Below are 15,628 nucleotides of genomic sequence, written 5' to 3' on the forward strand. Positions count from 1 at the left end.
ATTTTTACCCCTCCCCCATATTAACTTGCATGGGGGTTACATTTTCATCTAACTCACCAGTTTTTAATGTACACATCATGCCCTTTTATTTGATAGCACACTCGTTTACCGAGGTTACAGTTTTGTAATGTACACGTCATGCAGCTATTATTTGATACCCCACCTCGGTATATTTGAAAATCTTCGATAGTTATCCCCACTTTCTCGCTCCACCTTTTCATCCCCTGAAAGTTAAAAATAAATAAAAGCAATCCTGGGAGCTGGTTGTATATCGTGTCCAAATTTGAGCTTTATCGATGTACAACTTTTAAAGTTTTTGAAGTACACCCCTTTCATTTCCTATTTCAACCCCACATAGCCCTTTTTCGCAATGAAGGGTATATGAATGAAAGTAGCATATTTTGGTTTTTAAAAAATTTTTCAAGAGCGTGTAATATACGCATAAAAGGCAAGATACAATCCGTAATAAAAAGTTCGCACTTCCGAGATGAGGTGATATCTAAGTAGTAAATAATTATGAGAGGAGGAAAACGATAAACCATTAAGAAGGAGGCAGTTTTTTAAAGCTCAGTTTTTATACCAAGTTTCATCAAGTTTCATCGTCGCAAAGAGAATCAAAATTACATAACATTAATGATATCACGTTCTTTTAAATGAGTTATAAAAAACACAATTTTCAATTTAAAATTATTCAGAAAAATTATTATAAACAAAATTTTCTTTCACACTGTCTTTATATTTGTATACCCTACTAGCTGTACCCTGCCACGCTTCGCTATGGCACATTATGGTTACATGAAAATAGATGAAAAGTTTAGCTTTCATAATATTTGATAAACACAAGATAACAGTTAAAAAATTTAAACAACTGAACAATTGTAAGTTACATAAAAATGTACATATCATGTACATTTCATGCCCTTTTTTGATACCCCACTTGGATATATTTGATTTTTTTTGCAACTTCCACTTCTCATAGCCCCTTGCGCCTGCAGTAATAGATAAAAACAACCTTTGAACCAGATTGTATATCGCCTCAAAATTTGAGCTCAATCGATTCAGAGTTTTTTGAGTTTTTAAAGCGCACACAAACCAACTTAACATTTTTATATATTAAGATATATTAAATATATCAGAATATATAGAGTCTAATCCCAAGTTTGTAACGCTTAGAAATATTGATGCTATATAACTAACAAACGAAAAAAGGTATCGAGCTGAATTTTGCATAGCATGTTCAGGACGTAAAAAATGACTTTAAGTTCGAAAACAAACAATATAGGTCAATTGGGCCATGAGTACGTAGTACCCATCTTTTTAATTGAAACGAAAATTTTAAAACATAATTTCCTTGTTTTATTTTCTCTTTAAGATTATAAAGATAGATAGTTGAAAATTTATTGTATGGCTTCAAATGGTGAAGGTTTTGATTCGTATTTCAAACGAAACTAATCCGATAATATTAAGAGAGGCGAGGATTACTCAAATCATTTAGATTTCGAAAAAACGAAAAGAAAATTCCTAAGAAAATTTTAAAAATTTTTGCAGAAAAAATGATCGCTTAAGTACCGATATTCAACACTGTCTATATAGGGTATTTCGACAATTAACTCAATCATGCTTTTTTACTGCATTGTTGAAAATGAATTATGAAACTTCTTTAACCAAATGGTGAATAAAGAGGAAAACATTTTTATCATTACATTCCGGAAGAAAAACTGTTCCTTTTTTTCTTCATTCATATACAGGGTTGATCAATAAGATGTTACCATGTAAAAGCGACATATTTTGTTAAAAAAATATTATCACTTAAATGGGAAAAAACACATTCTTTAAGAAGAACTGGAAGATGGATGAGCCTGGTCTTTTAAGAAAAGAATATAATAGAAGTATAACTTTAACTAACTTAGTATAATAATAAAATAATATTCTTAAATTATATTCTTAAAATGTACATCTCACCCATTTAACTGGTAACCTCTTTATGAACAATGCATCTTTCTCGTGTCAATGGTAACATTTTGTGAGGAAAATAATGTATGTGGTAGCATTTTATTGAACAACCCTGTAGTATTTTATGATATATTTCCATGTATTTCTTGTTTACTTTATTTTTTAGATATTTTATTAATGAGATGTAATAAAATTTTCTAATAGCTACTAAATCTTAGCGTGTATAAAAAAGTAGTTATGTCAAAAAAATACATGTTTTCAGGAGGCTATCACGTTTTGATTTGTGAACATTTTCACATTTCTTAAAAATAATTAAAGGGTATTTTTTTATTGAAGTTATTGAACTGATTTTAACTTGTTTCCTTATTCCCCTTGAATGTTCTTTCAACGTTTTCCTGCTTTCCTTTATCGGAAGTTCCGTAACGAGGCTTACCATGTTGAAAAAACTGGTAGAAATCGTCACGTTAGCCGGTGAGATATGCTGTGTGTGTGTGTGTGTGTGTGTGTGTGTGTGTGTGCGTGTTAATATGTTCACCTACTCGACACTAACCAAATTCATTACTATTCTGTTACCTTTCAAACGAACCATAATTTATTTTATTAATAATTATTATTTAATATTTAGTTTATATTTTTATTTAGATGAGCAATCAAAAACATATTATATGTATAATACAGATTTAGAAAAGTAAGTTAATAAAACTGTATTTGTTTTTTAACCCCCGAACTAAAAAAGGAGTGTTATTAGTTTGACCGCTATGTGTGTGTGTCTGTGTGTTTGTCTGTTTGTGGCATCGTAGCGCTTAAACGGATGAACTGATTTTAAGTTCAAGTGCGAGCTTAGGTTTCCGTACCCAAAAAAACTAAAAACTTGCCGATGATTTTCAAAATCGATTCTGTTTGGAAAAGGCATGTCATATAGTTTCAACATATAAATATTACTATGGAAATGAATGGTCAAATAAACCTGACTCAATTCATTTCGAAACGTGAAATGGTAAAATAATTAGGTAATTTAAAACAATAATTCAAATTCCACTCAAATATTTCAATTTCAGTTAAAATATTTCCAAAAATTTGTCCCAAAAAATGATAGCTCTCTAAGTATCATTTTCATCTCATTTAATTTCTTTAACCTCACTTTGATATTGATATAAGAAGGAGTGTTATAATTTTAAAGTGTTTAATTATGCGTCTGTGTGTTTCTCAGTGACATCGTAGTTTCCAAAAATCCGTTTACAAGGAATAAATCGCAGTTGTCGGGGATTTTTTTTAATTTTGTAAATTGCATTTATTGTACAGAATTCGTAAGGAATTTAGTTCTTAACGGGGGTCCCACGACCGCATTTTTTTTTTTTACCAAAATGATTTGATTAATTTTGCATAAAATAAATGACAAAAATATGCCATCTCGTAAAAAACTGATATCAATCAATCTGTTAGGAAGTAAGTCACCACTAAATAAATAAACCCTTTAACTTATTTTGGAAGTATTTTACAAAACGAAAAACAAAAAGATTCAAATTATGCATTAATATATTTCTTAAAGCATAACAATTCACGATTTTGTGCAAAATATTTATTTTGGTTCATATTGCTCCCCCAGAAATGCCTATTAGTATTTTCTTTTTTTTCTCAAATAGGTCTGGAGAAATTACACGGCAAACACTTTCTAAATAGTTTTGAAAAGAGTTCGTATTAAAAAAAAATACTATTATTACTATTACGCCAGCCAAATTCTACATTAAAATCGCAAAGTGCGATGTAAAGCTACTTTTTTAGTATGTTAATTGGACCCCTTAGGAGAGTGTGAAACCACATTTTGCAAGCAAAAAAAAGTTGTGCTTCCTACGTAATAAGTGAAAAACCGAAAAATTTTCGAACTTTTTTCAGTTTTTGCAGTGCAATTCTAAAACTGTGATCTTTTTGACTTTAGTTGCCATTATCATTTTGAAATAATACTAAATTTGAAACAATTTAAGCCGATCTACAGTTCCTTAAGTCCAATTTCTGAAATTTTCCAAGCATCATATCTCAAAAACTATTAGACATAGGGAACTGTAGATCGTCTTAAATTGTTTCAAATTTAGTATACTTTAAAAATGATACTTTTTTTTGCTTGCAAAATGTGGTTTCACACTTCGCTAAGGGGTCCAAATAACATATCAAAAATGTAGCTTTACATCACGTTTTGTGATTTCAACTGTTTTTATTGTAAGATTTTACTGGCATACCTATATTGTCTTGGATATCAAATGTTAATATTCAATTTGAATCATTTTCAAAAACTCAAGTATTTATCTTGCAATAAAGAAACGATTTCTTATTTCATTGGAATGAAAATTACACAAAAAATTTGATGTGAGCTTTTCATTATTAATTGAAATGTAATTTGTATTATATGAGTAGTTGTGTGATGATGATGTACTTATTCAATATCTTTTGTAGAACATAAAAATCCTGCTGTTATTAACAAATGAATGAATCTATTCGATCATGATTTGTTTACGTTCCAATTATACGAATATAATTGATAATGTTTTTTTTTTTAATCATAGTAACAGGAATTTTAATTTGGAAGGGAATACCTATGTATGTTATACACAATATCATACAAAAAGATCCAGGATAGCCATCTTTTTAAAGTATATTTATTATGTGTTACAATATTTTTAGTATTTTGAGATCAGTTAATTGGTTTTTCTTCCAAAAAGCAGGGAAAGATTTGCCAGGTACTTAATAATTGTGTTAAGATAAGCGTAACTGAATCATTAGAAGACTCAAGCCTGCATAGTAATCGGAGTAATGGAGTAGATGACTGGAATAGAATTTGCCATATTACCCATAAAAATGTAATAGTATACTTGATACCATAACAAAACTTAAAAATTAAATTAAAATTGATTAAAAAAATGAAGAAATTATAAGCATTTAAAGATTGTTGTCCGCCTCTTTCTTGCGAAACAGAGTTTTATATGTAATGCATATGGCGATACCATTCAATGAAGTCACTAATCTATTCTTTCAGTCACTATCTTTTCCTTTCTATTTAATCAGGATTTTTAAGGCAGTACGAACGTCAAGACAAATTTAGACTTGTGGTTGAAATTATTTGTATCTTATTTTCAACTTTGATGATGAATTTTGTTATAACTTCATGAATGTAGACGAAAAATAAGAATAAAATTTTGTTTTCGAAATATCGGAAGCTAAATAATAAAAAAAAAATTTCAATTTTCGATATTTTGAAAATTATTCCATGTATCGAAAAATTTTATTCTTACTTTTCGTCTTATATTGTCAAGTAAAATAATTCACCACCAAAATTTAAAAAATATATTTTTTTTTATTTATGTCCCCCCTGCCGTGCTTATACATCCTAAATTAGTCGGGCAGTAACGATTTTTTTTTGTATTTAATAATTTTTATGGTTTTAACTTTAATTTAAACAGTTTATTTCCACCGACTAGTTTTGGAGATTTGGAGAAATCTATGAAAACATATCATCCATTTGCCGTTTTGTCATAAGACCAATGTTAAATATGCCTACTTTTGAATACATTTATTTATTTATATAATTAGACAACCCCTCTCCTCAAATTTTCAGAATTGATTTAGACTTAGTCCAACTTTATATAAAAAAACCAGCCTTTAATCCAAAATAGCCCTGACGCTCGTACATCCTGAAACGTTTATATTTTGCGTACTTTTGAAGATTTTCAAAAACCACATTCACTTTTCTGCCCGTGCAGTAATAATTCTTCACCTGAAAAATTTAGCAATCATCCCCATTATAACAAAGTTTGCTGACATGAAATGAAGTAACCATAGAATATCTGCTGTATCTGTAGAACCATATGAATATCTGTTGTAACTATAACCAATTCATGAAAATTGAAAGCCGGCATTTTAAAATTTTAAATTTTCTGAATGGTCTTGATGAGGAACCCGGAAATGTTCAAAATAATATTTTAGAAGAAGAAAATTTAATGAGTTTTTAATGTGGGCTCAGGATCAGAACTGATTCCGAGTTCTGATTTTAACTCTCCGAGTTAAGATCAGAACTGATTAACGAATTTTCAACATATCCCATATCATTTAAAATTAGCAAATATTTTTGACGATGGAGCCTAGCTTAATATAATTATAAAGCTAAGGTACAATTGCTGGCCGCTTTTTTGAGTGTCTACAGAGTTGGAGAGTCGATTTTTCAAGTCAAACAAGAAAAACGATAAAAATTAACAATGTTAAGAACTTGGGGCAACTGAAAATTTGCATAGCTTAAAAAGGAAAGCTGTCTTTAAATTACTATTGCCCAGTGTTGTTAGATTAAAATGTCCACATAATTGTTTTATTTGTTCGAAAATAATCCCGAAAAATGAATGCACTTGAATTCTACGAATTAATGATTTTGAGAGCGGAATCTTCCGATTTGGTCGACACTCATTTTTAGTTTTTTGTACATAGCAAAGTAGTGCCACCTCTTTCGTGTACTTTCTTTGTCTAAAAAGCATCCATTTTGATCAAGACCCTTGAATCCATTTTGCCTCGTTTAGAGGCGTACAAGTAGAATACGAAATTCACTTTTCTAACTGGATGTAGAAGTATAAAATGTAAATGACTGTGCTTAAAATGCCCAAAACTGATGCATTCTGTACACAAACACACATCATAAAAGTATCATATCAGTTACGATAACAACACTATACGCATGAGTAACCGCAGTAATCTTCAATTATACTTTGTCTATCATTTTCTTTTTACATAGCAGCCCAGTCGTCGAGTTGAGTTGAGTTAGTCAGTTAGTCGGCTCATCCACATCCACCCTTCTTTCTAAACCAGCAACAAATTTCACATAATATATTTTCTTTTTAATTCCTTATAGTCGACTAACTAACTATAAGGTGATGATGACGGTGACATCTTATTCATTTTAACATACACATTTTCATAATATATCTACCTTTTATTATTCTTTAAGTTGTGTACAATTATTCACATTTTCTCATTAAACAAGAGAGACAGACAACAGGTAGAAACGTTAAAAAAAATATATGAAAATGACAAAATTCATTTGCAACACATAGTGAACAAGTTGTCTATATGATGTCACACGGACGAACAAATGATACTTTAGGCAATTTTATTAAAATTTTAAATTTTATTTAAATTTATTATAATTTTTATTTTCTTCATTCAAATATATCTATATTCAAAATACAAATATTAAAAATATACAATGATTTTTTTTTTTTGTAATTATATTTTTTTAATTTAAATTTTTTTAATAAAAAAAAAATTTTGTGTCAAGAATTCGTATAACTTCTATATACTCGAATAAGCTTTACAAGTGTGAATGTTTCTTTTTATACCATGTATATATGAAATATACATAGTATATTAAGTTTAGTCCAAAGTTTGTAACGCTTAAAAATATTGATGCTACGCACAAAAATTTTGCTATAGGTGTTCATAGAGTCACCAAATTAGTCCATTTCCGGTTGTCCGTCCGTCCGACCGTCTGTGGACACGATAGCTCAAAAACGAAAAAAAATATCGAGCTGAAATTTTTACAGCGTACTCAGGACGTAAAAAGTGAGGTCGAGTTCGTAAATGAGCATCATAGGTCAATTGGGTCTTGGGTCCGTAACCCATCTTGTAAACCGTTAGAGATAGAACAAAAGTTTAAATGTAAAAAATGTTCCTTATAAAAAACAACTTTTGTTTGAAACATTTTTTCGTAAACATCACTGTTTACCCGTGAGGGGGCCAATTAGGCGAAAATTTTATAGTATGCACTATACTTGAATATCAGTTATGTATGTGTCACATGTATGTATGTGTTATGTGATAAAGAAATCAACACTGACTATGCATGGTATTTCTACAGTTAACTCAGTCAATTGTTTGTTTTTACTTGTTTATTTGAAGTTTTATGGTTAAAAAACAAAGGAGTAACAAGGTATGCATATTAAAGCACACGCATTCATCATTTTCAAAATGAAACAGCACCATACATGAACTTTTTACTTTTTATAGACACGGAGGAGTTATACCAAAAGTTATATCCGATAAATTTTGTCGTACGATGAATCTCGCGCATTAGAACAAATTTTATGATTTTCCTGCTTGATTCATAAAGTTTAGTTTCGTAATGATGAAATACTATAGGTAATATAGAAGTCCACTACTCTTATACATAACGCACTAAATTACTGGATTTATTTCTTTTAATAGGTTCAGTATCACGTACTGAATGTAAATGCACAAAATCCGTACAAAAAATGAGTCTAATTAAATTTCTTATCTTATTTATTGAATAATGTTTCTACTGTTTACGACTTTTAAAGTAAAAATTTGCAGATTTAAAAGTTTAGTTATTAACTTTTGAGATATCGGCCAAAATATCAAAAAATAAAACATAAATCAAGTAATAGTCGTATAAATCAAGTGGTAAGTAACACAAAAAAATTTTGTTAAACAAAAAATGTAGGAAATTTAATTATCTTCAATAAAGATCATTACCAGGCCTAAAGTAGACGCTTACGGAGAAATATGTCAAAATGGATGCACTCTTACCGCCCAAATTTGTAAGGATTTAGTAAGAATAACTCCTGTAGCATAATGCAAAAAAAAAAATTTATTATCTATATAAAAAATTGAGATTTTTAAAACAAATGGCTAACATTATTTTACGGATTTTGTTGCCAATGGTAAAATAGGAAAAACAAAAACATGTCGAAAAACATGAAAATCAACTTTAAAACCTCACTTTCCTTCCTTTTTTAACCAAGTTTATCTTTATTTATCATCCAAAAGGCAGGCAAACAGAATAAAATAATCCATTTGCAGGGTGCTTTTCGAATTGCAGTAGGTATTATGTGTTTTTAAAAATTTCCATTGTTTCAAAACCTGCTTATGACTTCAAAATAAGATTGATCCAAACAGCGGATAAACAAAATTTTACTATATAAAATATAAAAAAAAAATTTTTAGTCTAGATTTCGATACAATTTTTGATAAATCATGTTTGTGCCATGACATTTCAGCCGATTCAGGAACACTTCTTTGATATTATGATCGTTATTTAAAATTATAATTAAAGTTTGAAGACACAAGTTGTTGAAACAAATAGATTCTTTAAAACGAAAGCATGTTGTAATTCAGAAGCCACCCTTAAAAAAGCTCATGATGAAAACTTACAAGTTTAAGATATTTAATACATTAATTTAGAAATACATATCTTATATCACTTCCGGTACTTTCATATAATTATCAAATTCTTTAAAATTGCTAAATTTCGTAATATCATATTAATATTTCTATCAAACATAAACGACCTTAATTGAATTACTTTCAAAAGAAACCACGTTGGAATCGATCAATCTGTAATGTTAAAGATTGTGGTACACATACTTTAGTCAAATTTATAACATATTGCCGTAAAATTTAAATTTATGTAAGGTACACCTCTACCCTTATAATGGTGACTATCGAAACGATTTGCATACAATTTTTTTGAATAAAAGAGAATGGAAAATTGATAACAGAATTGAAAAAATTAGCATATGATATGCTTTATTCATACTTTTCCCTCATAATTTTGTTTTAATAGTCAAAAAGAGCGAAATTTTAAAAATATTCGGTTTCTATGTCATTATTACTTGTGCAGTTAAAACCAGTTATAACCTACACCTTAAAAGGACCAATAATTTTCGTCTTTATTACTAATAGTCGTTATAAGCGATATAGGTTCGCAATTTTATATATAAATGAAAGTATGTGTACGTATACACACATATTGGTCGTTATTGCTATGCTAATTAAAATGACGATGGGTCGCTATAACCGATATAAGAATATATATTCAAATGACCACTATAATCGATATAAGACCTAATATTGCCCAAAATAAAGTCAATAAGACCAAAATTAAAATTTATAAGGCTTAAAGGACTTGTACGATGGTATTTTGTTTAACTGATAGTATGAAGATGTAAAAAAAATCGTCGTTACAGCCGATACATTTGTCTATAATTCCAACGAACATTGGTCGTTATAGCCGATACATTAATGTATTTGTTCATTCAGGGTGTCTAATTAAGTTGGCTACGGAAAACTTGTTTATTATAAAGTTTACGAAAAAAGTCCACTCACTCTTGATATCGAATGTTCAGGGCATGAAGGTTATAAGAAGGAGAACGATCGCTATAGAAAATATTGTCCCCGAAATATGGATAAAATAAGTGAGGCGCTGCGACCGCTAAGTAGTATCAATAAAAGCGGGCTGTTGTGTGCTAATTTGAAATGATATATCAATTTGTACATTATGCAACTAACTTCATTTACTTGTACTCATAAACAGCTAACTTCGCAGATACTACTTCTTGATGACAGCGCGGCTGGTGGCTGAAAAATGAACTATAAATTCTACAAATTTTCAGGGACAGACGCGCTAATGCTTTAACACGTAGCGATCGTTCTCCTTCTTTATAACCTTCATGGTGCAGGGTGTCTACAAATTGAAAAAGTTCGAGAGGAATGTTGTTTGTTTACAAATGTACCATTCTGAACAGACAATAAAGGAAACGGTTCAAGAAATCTTTCCCGAGATATGTAGGAGTGTATTTAAAGAATTAATAAAAGACCAATTATATTTATGGAACACGAAGGTGGCTACGTTGAGACAAAAACGAACTAAAGATAACTGTTGTTACTTACTTATGTCAACAATAATAATTTTAACGTAAAGTATGAAAAATAAATGTTATGTGTTAATTATTTTGTTATAAATGGTGTTCCATACATGTAATGCTAAAGTAAAGAGCTGAATATTAATATTCTCTATTAACCCTGTATAAACATTCATCCGGGAAAATTCACTAACGTCGTTAAACCGATCGTAACCGATTTTGACTATATGTTGTAAATTTTACTTTAATCTAAAATGAAGTTGGGTAAAATTTTCAAATTGAGACACAAAAACCATAAAAATACTTCAGATTTCAAGTCATATTTATACCATTATATATGTAATATATATCAAGGTATACTAAGTTTAGTCCCAAGTTTGTAACGCTTAAAAATATTGATGCTACGAACCAAATTTGGGTATAGGTGTTCATAAAATCACCTAATTAGTCCATTTTCGGTTGTTCGTCCGTCTGTCTGTGAATACGATAACTCAATAACGAAAAAAGATATCAAGCTGAAATTTTTACAGTGTACTCAGGACGTAAAAAGTGAGGTCGAGTTCGTAAATGATCAACATAGGTCAATAGGGTTTTTGGTCCGTCGGACCCATCTTGTAAACCGTTAGAGATAGAACAAAAGTTTAAGCATAACAAATGTTTCTCATAAAAAAATAAACAACTTTTGTTTGAAACATTTTTTCGTAAACATCACTGTTTACCCGTGATGGCGCAAATTAGGCGCAAATTGAAACTTATGTATTATATGGGATATTAAGTATTTGTGACATGTATGTATATGTAATGTGATAGAGTAATCAACACTGTCTATACATGGTATTTCAACAATTAAATCAGTCAATTGTTTGTTTTCACTTGTTTTCAATTGCTTTTGCTTCGAAAACATTTTAGTAAACAGATTTTTCCAAACTGTAAAGTTTAAGTAGAAAATAATACTATAAGGAAAGATAAATAAAATTTAAACGTAATCGAAAGAACTTTTTTAGTTTTATCATTACCGCCAATCCGAAATATAGTTTTAAGAAGAAAAGTTTTTTTAAATATACGCTTGTACGCCAGGTAGAGAGAAGTCACGTTCATGTGCTATAACGTGAAAAATATACTTTGAATTTAATTATAAACTTTTGTATAAAATTTTCTTATTAAACGATTTATGATGCAAAAAAAATTTTTGGTTAAGGACATAGATTTCGTAGAGGTACTTCCAAAATAATTGTATAATTTTATGGAATTAAAAATGTTTTTTCAATGTACTTTCGAAGTTAAAATTAATTTATCGTAAGTGGTGGAATATCAAATATTAAAAGTCCGTTTTTATGGTATCAAATCAATTCATCTGGACTTTCAGATCAGAATCATGAAACGTTTAAGTAATTAGCAAAGCTAAATTAAGTTCACAACAATTTTTTATCTGGATACGTGACGCTTTTAAGAAAATTTCTCGCTAAGTGATGAAATTATTAAGAATGAAATTATTTGAAACTTCCGTTACAGATTTTGACGATCGATGATGTTAGAACTTAAGAAAATTAAACAAAAAAATAGGAGTAAAATTTTTTTATATATACCATAGTTTTTGAAATATTGATGCCTAAAGATTTAGAGAAAATCACTTATGGAAGAAATAACACACAAATGCCTGCAATTTCATTACTTTAAATGTATTTTATAGAAAACAAGTGGCGCTTGCTATAATTTTCTTTACAGGAAAATAGTTGTCATGCTTTTAACTAATGAATGTTTTCAAAATTAATTTTTTTTTAATTAAACTTGTCACATAAATAAAATATACCTTTAAAAACACTTCAATATAGGATTTATATGTTAAAAACGCAAACTCTCACAGCTCAAATCTAAAAATTTAGCACCGTAAGGAGTATTAAAAAATTTAACTGCTTATAAAGGACATTAATGAGAATGCATACAGGTTGAACCATTTTAATCTATCATGCGTAATAGCTCGTTTTGTAGTTAACCAATAAAAACATAACTTAAACAAAAGTTGCAGAGTTTGTTGAGGTACATCATGTTCTAACATTTGTTTGCATCTAGTTCTCCGGGTAGTTTTTGATTGGTTAGTTACAAAACGAGCTATTAGCCATAATAGATTCAAATGATCCATAAATGATCTTTAAATTATCTGTATTATCTTTAATTTCTGATAACTTTCACAACTCAATTTTTATAAATGATAAAACACAAAATTTTGACAAAAAATACAAATTGACAGTTATGAAAATATTTTTGTATTTTCTCAAAATTCAAGGCAAGCTGAATCGATTGAAAAAGTTTTAATTTCTTAGGTAATCTAGAATCTACATGTTGGTTTTTGGTGTAGGTTTTTTTTTTGTTGCACTTTTTTTGGTTTAACCTCCCAATCAGCAAACAAATCTGAAGGATAAAGTGTGTGGTAAAAGATATAGTTCCAAAAAAAATTTTTTTAAATTAATTAAACATCAGCAATAGCAAAGAGTATCGTAAGCCTCGTCTGGATCATTATGGAAGCATAATATAACAATAATATAAAGTGTGTACTCTGTACAAACAAAAAATATAATGTAAACATAACTTATATAAATTGTTAAATACACTTTAAATAAGTTTGTTTGCATTTTTTCTTATCCCAATTGTTTTCTTATTATTCTATATAGATTTACCTCGTTTAACACGAGTGTAATAAATAAATAAAAAGCAACAATACATACCGTTTATATAAGGCCTTATTCAAAAATCAATAAACCACATGTATTTCTCTGTTACATTCCCCCCAAAACACTGCATCACATTCCAAAAATAAAATAAAAAGAAAATTTACATTTAATTTGGCACAAAAATCATGTTTTAATGAATGTTAATTTATGGCCTTTATGATATTTCTTGATTCATGAATTAATTCAAACATATCTTTTCGCCACGAGAATTTCAAAAAAATGTATATATTTGTATATTTTATAATTATTATATTCATTTAAGGATGTACGAGCGCCAAGGCAATGTTGGAAAAAAGGCTCGATTTTTTTTATATGTAGTTGGACTAAGTCTAAATCAATCCTGAACATTTTAGGGGGGTTGCCCCATTATTTAAATAAATAAATGACTTCAAAAGTAGGCATAAGATATTGGTGTTATGGGAAAACGGTAGATGGATGATATGTTTTCATAGATTTGTCATAAACTAGTCAGTTAAAATTAAAAATTTAAATTAAAGTTAAAACCTTAATAAATAATTTAAAAAAAAAAAAAAAAAACCGTTGTGCCCTATTAATTTAGAATGTATAAGCACGGAAGAGGAAATAAAAATTGAAAAATATATTTTTTTGATGGTGAATTATGTTATAACTTGAGAAAATAAGACGAAAAGTAAAAATAAAATTTTTCGATATCTGAAATAATTTTAAAATATTGAATAATTAAAAATTCGAAAACCAAAGTAGATATTGAAAAATTGTATTCTTATTTTTCGTCTACATTCTTGAAGTTATAACAAAATTCATCATCAAAGTTAAAAATAAGGTACAAAAAATTTCAACTACAAATCAAAACTTGCCTTGGCGCTCTTACTACCTTAACTAATGGAGGTCTCTACTTTAAGGACGATTTAGAAGAATTTAAATTTATTTTTCCCCTTTTCTCTATTTTTTTAAAAATAAAGACGTGTTTTGTCTTCAAAAAATTTCCTAGTTTAACGAGCTCCGAGGAGTGCAATAATTTTTTTTGTAATTGTCACTGCAATTTTAAAAAAATATGAACTTATACCTGCAGATAAAATCGAAATTGAAGTCCGTATAAGTTTTTTTCGGAATTACGGTGTATTAAATTTAAAAGGAAAATTATACTCTTCTTTGAAGGAGGATATTAAAGATTTTTTCACAGACAAAAAAACTCACGAGCACAAATTAGGTGCTTATAGGCTTAGTTTTATGAATTATGGAAAACCAAAACTGTTTTGGGAACAGTTTGGGAAGAGCCTGCTTATTATGCTTATTATTATTAGCCCAGAATGTTATTTTTCCACAACTGTTTCAGCTGTCCTAAATGAGTTAGAATAAGCTCTTAAGCACCTAGTAACATTCGGTGTTTTTTTTTTGCCATAGGCTGTGTGCTCAAAAAGTTACAATTTTTCCTTGAACTTCGATACTCGATTTAAATAATCTTCTATTTCCAAAATTACCAGGTCATTAAAACTTTGTAAATTTTTTAACACAAATTACGTCCATACTTTTAAAGGCGTAGTGGAAAGCAAAAAAGGAAATGAAAATTATTTTAAATTGTTCTTAAGCTTTCAAACGAATTTGAAAATTTTGAAAGGTGATAGCTTTTCGCGAGGTAATGATTATTTGAAGTTGAGTAAATTATGATAAAAATCTTGTTGCCTTAATATTTTGTATACAGTAAGCTTAATTTTTTTTTTTTTGTATGCTGTTTTTAATGTTACCATGGTGGTATATAATATAATAATATATATATAATAACTATGGTAAAAACAAACTTCACAGTTTATTTCACAATCCTTTTCGGAGCGGAACAACATTCTCCGGGATTTGATTCCAAGGGTCAGTAGTTAAAGTGTGTAAGGAGGAATTTATTTTGAATATTTTAATTTTGTTGTTAATTAATTGTTTGATATTTGCATACATTATTACAATTTTATTTACGCATTGTGCGTAAAGAAACTTGAAGTATGAGTACTCGATAAATTATATGCTTGCGTTCAGTTATTAGACTCTTTGGTGCCAAATACCAAAAACGAATTTCCCTTATTTAAGCTCTGCTACACTCAGCGATGTAGTAGACCTCTAGTATTTATTTGTTTCATCATTTATATGTTTCTCAGAGTATAAGACACTTGGAACTTAACTTTTGAATCGTTTAATTTTTTTGCACATTTTTATTTTAAAAACAAACATTCTGAGACTATGAACCGCAGTGGTTCTTGAAGAGTAGTTCTAAAGATCGGCTGTATG

This window comes from Chrysoperla carnea, chromosome 1 (assembly GCF_905475395.1).
Source record: "Chrysoperla carnea chromosome 1, inChrCarn1.1, whole genome shotgun sequence".
In the NCBI taxonomy this organism is placed as follows: Eukaryota; Metazoa; Arthropoda; class Insecta; order Neuroptera; family Chrysopidae; genus Chrysoperla; species Chrysoperla carnea.